The sequence below is a fragment of the Vidua macroura genome, chromosome 1 (genome assembly GCF_024509145.1).
Source record: "Vidua macroura isolate BioBank_ID:100142 chromosome 1, ASM2450914v1, whole genome shotgun sequence".
NCBI lineage: Eukaryota > Metazoa > Chordata > Aves > Passeriformes > Viduidae > Vidua > Vidua macroura.
The window spans coordinates 125710785-125723177 of record NC_071571.1 but is presented as its reverse complement, the minus strand read 5'-3'; the positions used below and the strand labels follow the sequence as shown (position 1 = coordinate 125723177).

General features: G+C 40.7%; 1 protein-coding gene across 4 annotated transcripts in view; it reads left to right on the top strand.

Moving 5' to 3' along the window:
• The window catches only part of PAG1 (phosphoprotein membrane anchor with glycosphingolipid microdomains 1), a 104079-nt gene that overhangs the window by 51710 nt on the left and 39976 nt on the right, over positions 1–12393 (top strand). For 2 of the 4 annotated variants that reach the window (XM_053988274.1, XM_053988257.1), the window contains one exon: positions 11241–11305. The gene's annotated coding sequence lies outside the window, so the exon portion shown is untranslated. Of the gene's footprint in view, positions 1–9110; positions 9162–9227; positions 9308–11240; positions 11306–12393 lie in introns of those variants that run through there. The other 2 variants (XM_053988283.1, XM_053988266.1) reach the window with 2 other exon arrangements.

Genomic DNA, 12393 nt, shown 5'->3' with positions numbered 1-12393 from the left:
GGCATGACTTCAGGCCCTTATCCTTTTATGTTCTGCCCTCTGTTAAATATTATTAGAAAACCCCCAAATAGCATAGTAAGTGGTTTTGTTGTTGTTGTGTTTTTCTTTTTCTTTTTCTTTTTTTTTTTTTTTTTGTAAAGGATCTATTGACAATTGTTAATATATCAGTAAGGAGCAACATAAAAGCCAAAGCATTTGATGCCTCCCATGCTTGCTTGACAACATTAAATTACTGCAAAGAATGCCCCCTGTTTAAATGAGCAAATATGTAAATGACTGCTTAACTTATTCACATTTTTGCATTAAGTTCTTCTTGTGTTTTATGACCTTATGATCCAGCAAAATAAGTTTTATTTTATCAGGATTTGGAATTAATTGAAAGACTGAACTTAAAAAAAAAACCAAACAATTAACCAAGCAGTAAAAGCTGCTTGATGGAGAGAGGCAAGGAGATTACTCTGTGTGTACAAGACCTGTAATTTTTGAAAGTGTATCTGCCAGCCCAGTTATATCTCTGTTCTAATAGAATTGCTTAGAGAATATCTGTATATATCTGGTATTTGACATTCTTAATGTCTGAGTTTTAGTTTTGAAGTGGCTGCATATGTGAAATACCAGACATGCACATGTGAAATACCCTTATTTGAGTGTACTTTCTTTGTGTAAAGTAAAACAGTGGAGAGATCCACATTAGTTGGGATTATTGGCTGAGATGCTTCCCATGTCAGGAAGTACTGATTTGTTTCCCAGGGCATGCTTTCCAAGCTGATGTTCCTAGGAGATTTGTCTGAGCAAAGATACTCAGGCTTTGACTCATGGTGAATTCTAGTATCTCATGCAGAGAAGATGCTAACAGCCACCCAAAAATTGGATTTTAAAAATGATGGAGAAAGAGAATGAATGTTTTGTTTTTCTCTTCCTCAGTTATTAAAAGCCAAGGTGGGGAGGGTACAATTACTATTTGTTGAACATTATTCCTGAAACACTTCAGAGGGCGTGAGGCTTTCCTAAACATTCTACATGATGAATTTGTTTCTTCTGCCCCACTGAATTCAAATGAAGTGCTTCTCCTTCTTGCAGTGTGTAAGGCACACTCATCTTGTCCCTGCCTGGAATGCGAGCAGCACTTTGCTGCCCAGATTCCCACGGCAGCAGCAAGCAATCTTGTCTGCAGTTAAGATGCTCTCCATCATCATGGGACTGTCACTGCTCTCTCAGAGGCAGCAGTCAGGGTCCCAGTGGGGAAGCTCACAGCTGGCTGCAGCTGCTCCCATGCCTTCTTCATGGAGCAAGGAATGTACATGAGAAAGGAGAAAAACTGTAATGAAATCCATTAACAACTGTTAGGAAGGAAGCAAGCTCATGCAGATGAATTTTAGTGGAACAAAAGCTATTTATACAAAGCCACTTTATGTGTTGCAATAACTGATGGCTATGCCACAGGGTGACCCCTCTTCCCAGGGCCTTGCTGGATGGCAGGGTGGAGGTGGGGACCCCCAGACTACTTCCTGCTCTGACACAGCACAGAGCACCCCAGGTGCACTTCCTGGCTGTGGTTGAGGTGTGGCAGGAGTACTGCCCACTGGCAGGAGTACTGCCAGGCCACTGCTTTCTCCATGGTCAGAGGAAGGGATCTCTGTGAAAAGAAGGCTCACAGTATGGGGGGGTAGGATGTATGCACTGGACTTGGGGAGAAGCACATGGGGGATTCTTTTCATGTTCATCTCCCCTCAGGCTTAGCAGAAAATATTTTTCTCACATCCCTGGCTGTCCATCTGGCTGCTTTGGTGTGGGAGAAAACACATGCTGAAGCCCATACAATTTGCATGGATTTAATGCAAATATCAAAACAGAATTTCAGGAGTTGGTTAAGTGTGTTTTTTTTTCTAAAAGGCTAATGTAATCTTCTGTGGTGTGTGATTACATCTTCTGGCAAAGCTTGCTTGATTAAGTAAATCCCATTTCTGGGATTTAGAGTTTTATGCTAGCATCTCTCCCAGTTCAATGAGTTGGCATAGGAAATTCTGTTTACTGTCTTCTCCAGTGCATTTGGTCCAGCGTGGAGTCTGGAGGTGGTGAATATGCACACTAACACTCTGGCTGTCTCAGCCACTCATGTAAATGAAGAAGTCGCATTCAAAGAGTTTTTAAAAAAAATCTTATCATCCACAAGTTACTGCAGGTTTCCTTTAAACATCATATTCAGTTCTCGCTGGCAGAGTAATTTTAAAGGTCATTTTCAAAAGAGAGACATTCAAATGTTCTGGGGAGTCCTCCTTGTTGGGACACTGGTCAGAGCAGCGATGCTCTGCACTCTGTCCACCAGTCCACTGCACATGTCACCTCCTGTGCACAGGGTGGTAGGTGTGGCACCCAAAAGACAGCTATCTGCAAAACTCACCTGCTGAAATGGAGGGGAAGGCTGGCCAGTGGTGCTCTGCCTCAGCTCCTTCCATTTGGCAGCTCCTGCTTTATTGAGCCCTGCTCCTATAGAGCCTTGATGTTACATGGTCAAGTCTCCCTTGCAGGTGGCTTTCGTGTGCCAAGGGCCGGTGGAGTAGGGGCATGCCAAAGGCTGGGCCTCTGCTTGCTAGCTGGAAAGTATTCTCCATGCTCAGGATAGCTTTCATTATGTTGATATTAGTTATTTTAAAAAACCTAAGCCAATCAGCTTCTGTCACAGGCTTGCTGTGTGACCAGGGCAAAGCCTTTATCAGCAGATACTTTGAGAGCTTTTTATGGAACTCCCCTGCTGGACAGACACCTCTGACTTATTGGGCCACTTCACTCCCAGAAGTGATTGTTTAAAGTATACTTTAAAGTCAGGGCAGGGCCCAGTTTCTCAGCACCCTTGTGTAAGACTTACTTTACCAGACACTTGAAAGATTTGCTCTTTAAAATTCCTTTTTGATTAGTCTCTAAATTGTTTCAGTTCAATCTTGTGAACCAAGCTTGGGTGAGGCTTTCAGGTATGTGTCAATCCATCCATGACAGGTATCTCCAAGGGAGAACAAAGTATTGAAGGACAATTTTAGATACAAAACCAGGTCTGATCTCTCACAGGCAGTGTAGAGTCCAGGCAAAAAGCATAAAATCCCACAACAACAATAGCAGAAAGAAGGTGGAAACACCATCTCTTACTGATCTATTGTTCATCTACTTTAAAAGCTGTTTGAATCTGAGGAGTCAGCAGGTCCATTAGGATTTTTTTCCTTTTATACCAGAAACATAGTTCAAACTTTGGGCAACACTGATAGATTTCAGTCTAGTGTCACATGAAGCAGGTGCAGAGGCAGCCAGCTCACTGTTCTGTCCGGTGGGAACTTAGGAGGACAGCACAAAGAGCTTTAGTTGCATTAAGAAATGTTTGATGTAATTAACCAGCTTTTTGTTTGGATTGGGTCTAAGGTTGTCCATCTTGTTTTTCCTGATTTTTAAACCAGTTTTCACTCTGAAAGATGTAGTGATAATCAAAGAAAACAAGAACAGTTTGCTGACAGTCTACATCCCATCCTGTTTTTCCTGAAATTAAACTTTGAATATTAACACTATCTCAATTCACTGTAGTTAAACAAAGGTTTCTAAGAGTGGGGGGATTTTTTTGTTTAATTGTTTTTGTGGGTTTGGGGTTTTTTTTTTTGGTTTTTTTTGGGTTTTTTTTTTTTTTATGTTCCTTGTTTTATGAATAAATAATTGCTGTGGATACTTTTGTTGTTGATGCAATACTTAAATGTGATTCCACAGTTTATATGTGGCAGTGGCTGTGGTAAGAGGACTTGTATAGTTTGTGCAAATGCTTGCACAGAGAAAATCACATCTGAATGATTACTTTTCATATAATGCAATTTCCTGAGCACAAACACTTTTATCAGGTATGCTTTTGCTGAGTGGGATGCCAGGACTCATGGCTGAAAAACAGGGATAATTCAAACAGGTCTGATGGCATCAGGACTCAGAAATGCAAGGCAGCCATTGGAGGTGAGATGCAGAGCAGTCATGGATGGTGATGAGGTAGTGACAAAGCTTCTCTCTATCACAGCCTGTCAACAAATGACAGGAGGATGTAATTTTTTTTCTCTTGCACTTGTAATCTCAAAGTTAAACCCTCATAAATAGATAAATATATTCTCGTGGCTGTTTTTCTGATTAGTGTGGTGTCACTTCCATTTCCAGAATCTCTGCCCACTAGTATCTTATAGTCTGATCAATTATTTTGAGCATACTCTAATAATATTTTACTTTTTTTTTTTTAATTGTATTCCCTTGTGCATTTTGGTTAGCAATTTAATGTAGATAATCAGATCTTGTCCATATATTCAAATAATTCATGAGAGTTTCTCCTTGTTAGATATGATGATATAGGATTTGCACAATTTTTTTAGCCTAATCTGAAAACATTTGGATATATTGAGTCAGAAAGAGCTTTGACCTGAAATTTAATTAAGGAGTGGGAAATAGGAAAAGTAGGTGGATGCAGGAGAGGATTAAACAAACAAACAAAAAAAATCTCTGCTCCTCCAAGATTTTGGTCCTGTTAAATGGTGTAAAAACTCTTGTCATAGAATAGCTGGGCCTTATAAATGGCATAAATTTGGAAATTAGGAAGAGTGGAAAACGAAAACTTAGTAATTAGATTCCTTTCTTAATTTTTAACAAAAATGAGCAAGCTGCAGAGAGGAATAAAAGCTGAAGTTGAAGGAAGCACATTAGTAGCCATCTATGTCCTAATGAGTAACATTAGGAAGCCATATGTAAGTATTTAGTCTTGACTGTAACTGATTGAATACATTTGGTCTTGTCTGAAGGAAACAAGCCCATATCTATCAAGTACATGGGTGAAAAAACAGTTGGAAATTCTGGTTACTACAAATGAAAACCAAAGAGCCATGCTCAAATTTCTTTCACCTCAGATAAGATGAAAGTTTCAGTTCCACTATCAGTGCTTATCAGACAGGTGGGAAATAAATTTTGTAAATTACATCAGTTATTCTTAAATACTTTAATGGATGTGTAGTAGTTCATAAGTACTGTAATGTTGTAAACCAGCTTCCATATGAAAAATTATTTAAGAAAAGTATTTGCATTCTTTTAGTACAGAATATTAGACATATTATTATATTGTTGGACATCAGATCTTTGTAAGGCTTTGACTGGACTGCTCTGAGAAGGGGCTTTGGCCACACGCAAGTTATGCCAAGCTAAAAATCCACATGACCTGAGTTAGTCAAGAGTTAAAGAGCTTTTAACAGAGAACAAAGTGTAGACCCAAATGATCTGTGCCCAAGTAAAATACTTCAGTTTGATCAATAGTTCAAAATGAAATGCAGACCTTTTAGCAGTGGGGGCAGTCTGGTGTGTATTGGTCTTCAGCATGTGTAGGAGATTTGCAGCTTCCAGCTCTGCCAGGCTCCCAGCCAGAGGCAGAGGTGATGCTTGATGAAGTGTAATTTTGTGTTTGGTCTCCCATAGATGGAGAGGACCTGGTATGATCCAGCATTTGTTCCAGGCAAGTGGAAGGACCTGATGAGGTGCATGTACCAATGCCATGTAACACTACAAATAAAACTGTCACAAAAGTAATGCTCTTGGAAAGAAGGAATAGCACTGAGAAGTTTGACTGGAAAAACTGTAACTGAGGCAAGTCTAGAATAAGCAGTGTTATCAAGTTGGTTTTCATCAACAGCTAATCCAAATTTAACTAAGATCTCTCGGGTTCAGGCTTCATTATCACCTAATGCAGACTGAACACATCTATCTGGACTCACTGGAGATTTGATATAACACCTATTTAGAGAAGTAATTTACAAGTGTAAGTCTTATCTGTATGGCCAGAGATGTTCATAATTTGTTTAAAGATGTTTGCTTTGTATTTGTAAAGATTGAATTTGCTATCAGGGTATTAGAGTGGCAGTGACTAAGTCTTGGCATATGTCTTTGGAGAAAGAATCTCTTGGCCTTGTGTTTTAAGAAAACTGAATGTTGAGTCCCTCTTTCTCTTAGTTGTAGATGTAAAGTGGCAGTCTGAACATGTGTGTGTTTTGAAATCCTGTAAGCAAACCAGATTTTTCAGAATAGCATCATACCAAGAAATCTAATAGTTTTTCTACATCTCCAAAGACACATATGGCACCTTCCTGTTCCTGCCAGAGAATGTGTGCTCCTTCCTCTTGCATGATTTTATGGAGAAGTTCTTCTCTGAAACTTTTATTATGTGGTTCCTTAATCCATCCCTCCATTGAATGACAGGAATCTTCTGCCACCTAAGCTGCCCTGAGAAATATCCTTGTGGTTTTATACACCTTGAGAGCTAAGCATATGTGAGATAGAGGTGAGGGCTATCTCAGATTGATGGTGTACATCCAAAGATACTGCAAGTTAATGGAATTGCTGGGAAATTACTCCAGTGAAAGTGAGGTTTTCTTCTGTACTTCTAAAGTATTTGTGAGAACAGTCTGAAAGTATTCATTTTTTCATGGGGCCCTGACAAATAATATCTGGATCTTTACTTGCCATAGATGTGGGAAAAAAAAAAAAAGGTCTTTAAAAAATTAAAATCAAGTAGGATCAAAAAGATTCAGAAGGAGAAGTATCTCCAAAGAAAAACTCAGTAACCCATGTCATATAAACTTACATGTACGTGATAAATCTCTCTATGTCTGTTGACCAGTGTAGAGACTGAGTTTTGGCTTTCACATTTGAGTTTATATACACTGAGTACATGATCCCTCGAGTAAAATCTAAAGGTACAACTTGTTAGAGATGAAGTGAGACAGCACAGGCAGCCTCCTCCACTCCAGACTCAAGATTTCCAAGAGAAATAGCCATCTTTGGTGTTCTTAACTACCTCCAAACCAAAACACACCATTTTTAGGCACCTATTTATTATGTTGTGGTTTCTAAATGTTGTACAGTAAAAGACAAAAAGGACATGAGAAGAGTAACACTGAGGACCACTAATTTATGTGGACTGGAAACTTAGGAGAAGCAGAAAAAGGAGAAGGAATAAAGCTCACCTGTTGGACATGGCTCTTGGTTATACTTAACCTGTTTTAGTTGAAGTAGTTCTGCTTGCCTCAGGCCACTAGCATTTCCTTATATATTTTGCCATTAGATGTTGCATCCTTTACTAGATCTTGAGTGGTGTTTGTAGGCTGACCCCTGCACAGTTCTCTTTTCAGACATCCTTTTGACTCTGAATAACCACCTCAGCACCGGTTTTTAAAATTTTCTGCAAAAAGAAATTTGTACTGTGAAAATGCCCCTGGAAGCTACTCTGAAATATGTTCTAGATGTTTACAATGTTCAGTCAAAGAACATCTGATTTTATTTATTGCCATGGAGTTGTGGAGTTCTGCTGAAATAAAGCACTCTTGAACCTGCTTAACTCCATTTGACAACATGCTTAAGACAAATTTTATCTTATTAATAGATAAAAGGAAATCCTTAGGAATTGTTATTTAATAATAAAATTAGAAGAGATGATTGCTTATTTACAGCTGTCCTGTATCAGCTTAATTTTGAGTACAAGATGCAGAGTTTTACTGGTCTGTTTCTATCCAGACACTGAACTGAGCACTGCTACTCAGTTCTGAAAATTATTTTGGAGTTTAGCTTCAGTGAAATGCTTCAAAACAACATATTTTTTAAAGTGCTTATAAATTCCCTCCAGAAGTCACCCTCTTACTTTGCTGTCTCATGTTACAAACTCAAATATATTAATTTGGAAGAGGTCTATCTTTGATTGTTCATTACTCAAGATAACCCTTGCCAGAGTCCCCAAAATTACAAGAGCAAGAAAGAGCCCTGAGAGGTGGGGTGGCAGGATGGCTGCCTAGCCCTGATGATCATCTCAAGGCTAATCTTGTAGGACTGGCTAAAAGGGTGAGATAGGGCCCCTGGGAGATTGCCAGCAAGTCACCAATTAATACTAATTGCATGGGAAAATACTGTAAGGCTGCCATGGCTCATCAGGGACTGGAATGAGTTCATAGCTGTGTTGCACCCAAGGGCTGTGTGTCCCTTGGTATTTACTTCAAGAAGAAAACAGTGTTGCTTGCTGCTCTATTCTCTTGCAATGTTTTTAGATCTGGACTAATGTAGAGGAACGTGAAACATCTCACATCTATCATACAGCTTGGCCTTGTGAATATTTGAATTAAACTGTATATTCTAATTGGTTTCAGCAGGAATCATCACTGTCTCATCTTGAGGCAGACATTGCTTCTCATTTTCTCATAGGAAGGAAAACAAAGCTGAAGTTGTATGAACTGTATGCACATGATAGTCCTTTCAAAACAAGAAAACTATGGACATCTGATTTTAAAAGGGCTTTTGGCTTTGCCTCTCTGATTTCCAAGGAAAGCTTTGCAGAAAACAGAGATTTAAGCTGCTGCTGTCTCCTCCCCTGCCTAGTGACAGCTGTAAACATCTGCTGAAGATGTCATTTATTGTCTCATCCTCTAGTTGCTCATGAAGATCATGAAGCATCGTGCCTCCTTGAAAATTAAACTGGTAATGCTGTGGGACAGGAGCTGTGAGCCAGCGTGCTCAGAGGCTCTTGAGTGTGGTTACCGGGGGTCGAGAGCAGCTGCTGTGTCTGTGCTCTGTCCCGGGATCACGGCCAGGCAGGGAGAGGCGCTTTCCCGGCGAGTTTGGAGAGGCAGGTGGCAGGAGCCGGGGTGGGTTGCTCTGTCAGGGCGCCGCGATTTCGCCTCTTCGTTCTCCTCTCAAAAAGGCAGACAAGGCATCCAAGTCCTAAATTGCATTTTGTCTAACTCCTCCCCTATTCCGGCTGCTTGCTCATGCAACCACCCACGGATCCGAAACAAAAATGTGTGAAGCGAGGCAGGGAGTGCTCTTGCCAGCGCAGATTCCATCTCCTCTCTAGGCGCCCGGGTGCCCGTCGTGCACTGACACTGTGTCACTCCTGGTCACGGCGGAGCTTTGGCTAGTCATACACACATAAGCATTTCTCTCCCATTCCTTCTCATCACCCTGTGCTCCGAGAAGAAGAAGAAGAAGAAAAGAGAGGTCCGGGGCTGCGGATGAGCGTGTCTTTGTGGCACTGCTCATCGGGCGGGCTGACAGAGGCGGCATTGTTCGCAGGCTGTGCCCGCTTGGCAGCCGGAGAAGGTGGGATCTGCGCCCTGCATACGGAATCGGTGAGCGGCCAGGGACAGGGGTGAGAAGCTCCGGGAGCTGCATTAATGCCCGGAGGGAGTTTTAGAGCACTGCTCAAACAGCTTCTCCTGGTATCTTCTGCATAATGCATAGAGGGTCTAGGATGAGGAGTCCTTGTTGATCAAAGGTAATGTTTTTATCTTTAGAGTAGCATAAATTAGTGGCCGTTGCTGCTGTTTGGTTGTTTATTGAAATAAGAGTGATATAACAGGGAGGAAAGTTATGAAGTCCTCTGTACTGAGCAGAAGAATAAAGCTTCATGGTGGCATCGTGCTGAGGGTTATTGAAGTTTGGCTGTTCCCTTTTATGTGGGCTTAGTTAGCGTTACCAGTAATAAGAATATCTGTATGCGTTCCCATCAGAGGAAGAAAAGACTATTTAGTTTCCTTCTCTATCTTACTTTTTAAGCCAAAAGTTACTATTTATATGCAATATTCAATTAATTCTGCTAATAGAAATACATTGATATATAGCCATTAGGCAAGGTAAATACTTCTTATTACCAGAGACAGTTCCTCACCCCTCAAGGTACTCCCTGGAGTACAATGCATCCTGTACAGTGGTAAAAAAATTAACATTTGCTGCACATATCTCAGCAGAAAGAAAAATCATTGTTGCATTCATTTTTCCGGCCACCTTGCAATAACTATGATTACACAGACTGTGCCAAACAGATTTTTCATTGTTGTGCCAGTATTTCTCATGGGCTCTTAGTACTTCAATCCTATTTTAGTGGTTTTTAAATGACTATTTTTTTTAGTTTCTAAGTAAAGATATATTTTGTCCGAGTGTTTGCTGTTCATATTGCTGTCGGTTCTTTGTGGTTGTTAAATATGTTTTTGAGACTGTGTGCTGCTATTTGGAGATGATAACAAACATGGTCCTAAAAGCACAAACCTTGTGGCTGTTGCGAATTTTTTGTGCCTAGGTTGACATGCTTTTGGGGTGAATGGGCTCAGCTGCATTGAAGAGCCTGCCCCCAACTCTAAATCTGGAGCTCTTAATAACACAAATGGTGTTTGAAAGGTTTTTTCCTAAGAAGAGGTTAAAATGAGGAGAGTGCAGTTTGTGTACTGAAGAACTTGACTCGGTTCTGCCAGTGCAGCACCGTTTGTTCTGTGTAATTTGGGAGAACAGAGCTTTTACCTCCTGTTTGCCTGATGGCACATAGTAGCCCCCAGAGGACACACACTGCTTTTGTGCTTCTGCTCAGTTTTAATCTTTAGGGAGCAACTGTTTCAAAGAATAAACACATTGCCTTGCAGGAGAAACTCCAGAAAACATCCTGCTAGTGACAGCGGCAGCTGCTGCCCATCATCCTGAACGTTCCTCTGGCAAAAACGGCAGGGCTTTGTGAGCTGGCCAGCCAAAGGCTGGGAGCTGCAAACTCTGTATTCCTGAGGATGGCCAAAGGAAATCAGGTTTCAAAGAGCAGAATTAAAACTGTGAGGCTGCTAGCTGCTGGCTAAAAATGCAGAATCTGCGTTTATCCTGGCCCCCTCAGCCCAGGGATTTCTGGCATCCCCTTTCTTCAGGAGTGTCCTGCCCACTAATCCCTACACACCCCTCAGGCTGCTTGGTGGTGGGGCTGGTTGGGCACCAGGCAGGAAGGTAATGAGCCTGCTCACTCCCTCCATGCAGGCTTTTAGGTTAACTCAAAATTGGCTGTTTATTATTTTGATTACACTGCCTTATACTGGTGTAGAGCCTGTTACTTTTCTTTTACTGATTGGTTTTAACTGGCAAACAAAGTTTAATTTACTGTTAGTTTTAAAAAGTGGAGTAAATACAGGTCCTATACAAAATAATCCACATAATATTTGTTGCTAGATGTTGAGTGCCTCACTTATACAGAGACTTTTATAACCCATTTCCTTTAGAGTATATGACACTAAGAGGGCAGGGTCAATTTAAAATAAATAGCTTTTGCTTGCGAAGTTGACTTCAGTCTATTGTATATGTTTCTGTAAACAAAAAGATGCAGCAGAGTTTGGGATGGTTATAAGCACAGGCAGGGGTTTTGAGATAATGTCTTAACTGGTGTTTAATCGGTTTTTCAGCCCAGAAGCTTTTGCTTCTTCACTGGGAGAGCCTGTATGAAGACCTGTGTGGATGATATTAAAAGGTAAGGAATACACCTCTAGGTCTGTTCTTAAGTTCTTAATTTTGCATTGCTACAGTTTCTGTGTGAGAAGTTGCTACACTCTATTTAATTTCTTCTCAGAGAGACTCCTTTGTTTGGTTGTAACAAATAAATGAGCAAGACTAAGGATTTACAGTGTAGATGATGACATGTCTTAAATGATGTTGAATTTCAGTTTCTCTGCTATGAGCCTCAAACTGTCCCTTTGGGGAGATGCTCATGCTGTGCGTCTGTCTGGAGGACTTCTTGGTGCAGCATCACTCGCAGTGTTTATTCAACTTGGTAATGTTACATTAAAACAGGACTGTGCATTGTGTTTTCTGATTCCCAGAAATATTATGACTTTGTGGCATTCCCCTGCCAGCTGTAGTGTCACCTTTCATTCTGCACTCATCTCTCTCTGGGTAGCAGTCCCCATCACCTCTATTTCCTTGCAGACACAGTGCACTTGAGGCTTTTATCTGCAGGCAGACTGATGATCAATGAACAGCAGCATTCTCACCTCCTCTCCCAGGGCCTCATGCACTGAGTCACCAAATAATTTGTCAATAAATGAAGAATCTATTTGAAATAAATTGATGAGGAAATGTGGAACTCTTCTGATCGGGGGTCCTAAAAGTCCTAATTGCCTTTCATGTTAGGCAATTCACAAGCCTGCATGCATATTACAAAGTCTAGCAGTGTTAGTATAGTACAGCTGTGCTGCATATTTCCTTAATCTGCTTGTTTAGAGACACCCAGAATATTCATCTTAATCATTTCCGCTGCATAGTAGGTACTGGAGGAAATACCAGGGAGAGCCCTGTCACTGGGAAAATGCATCATTTCAATGTGTAATGTAAATATTTTAACTAAGCAAATGTAAACACTGTTTTGCCTTTAGGATGGGAAAAGACTGTCACAGTCAGAAACGAGCTGACATAACAGTGACCCTGTATAGATGAGATACAAAATTGTGTTCACACATTTTGGTAATCAAAACAGAACCCTTAATGAATTGCCTAGTGTGAAAGGAATTACAAACACAAATGTGCCTGACACAAGGCATTAGGAAGTTGCTGCTCTATTAA